Raw genomic sequence first — 1,152 nt, 5'->3', positions numbered from 1 at the left:
CACGTGACGGCAGCCCTCCAGTCAAGGCCGCCTGCGTGGCTTGCTGCTTCTGTGTCAACGCTGGGTGGTTCTGTGTTGTTGTTTTTTGGAGGGAGTTCAAGGGGCGGGTTGGACGTGAGGCTGATAAGCCAGACCCCTCAGCAGAGTTGGAGTTTTAGGGAAAGGCGTGAGGGGGCAAAGCAGGAGGTTTAAAGCTCAGGGATGGGAAAGCTGTGGTTGGTCCCCATCCAGCATGGCCAGTGGCCAGAAGCGACGAGAGCTGCAGACCATTGAAGGGCATCTTGTTCTCTATCCCTGGCTAAGTTGAGCTGCCATTTGCGCAGTCCACACCATGCGTAACCAGTGCCGGATTTATGTATAAGCTAAACAAGCTATAGCTTAGGGCCCCACTCTCTTGGGGGGCCCCCCAAAATTTAAAGGAAACAAAAACTGGATGTACATTTCCAAAATATAAAATAATTGTATTTCAGTTCAACAATTACTTCGATAAAAGACATATTTTGTTATGTGCAAATGGCTTTAGATACCTATTTGGTCCATAAAATTACCATATAGCGTATATTCAACACAAAAAACTCTTAACAATTTGTTTTTAACAAACGACAGCTGGACATATAAAGGGCCCCATTTCCTTCAGTAGCTTACAGGCCCTGCCCGTAACTAAACTCTTCCAGGGAAATGTTTCTTATTTAGTGTTAAAAATGTTGCCTTCCTTTCTAAGAAGCGATTTTAACTTAATGCATTACAAGGCAAGTATGTTCTAATAAAAGCATTGCTAATGTTCTGGACCATAGAGCTGGACCATAAAGGTTGATCGCCGAAGAATTGATGCTTTTGAATTATGGTGCTTGAGGAGACTCTTGAGAGTCCCATGGACTGCAAGAAGATCAAACCTATCCATTCTGAAGGGATGAGTGCTCACTGGAAGGACAGATCCTGAAGCTAAGGCTCCAATACTTTGGCCATCTCATGAGAAGAGAAGAATCCCTGGAAAATACCCTGATGCTGGGAAGGATGGAGGGCACAAGGAGAAGGGGACGACAGAGGACAAGATGGTTGGACAGTGTACTCGAAGCTACCAACATGAGTCTGACCAAACTGCGGGAGGCAGTGGAAGACAGGAGTGCCTGGCGTGCTCTGGTCCATGAGGTC

This window comes from Zootoca vivipara, chromosome 7, assembly GCF_963506605.1.
Source record: "Zootoca vivipara chromosome 7, rZooViv1.1, whole genome shotgun sequence".
NCBI lineage: Eukaryota > Metazoa > Chordata > Lepidosauria > Squamata > Lacertidae > Zootoca > Zootoca vivipara.
This window is presented reverse-complemented; position numbering follows the sequence as displayed.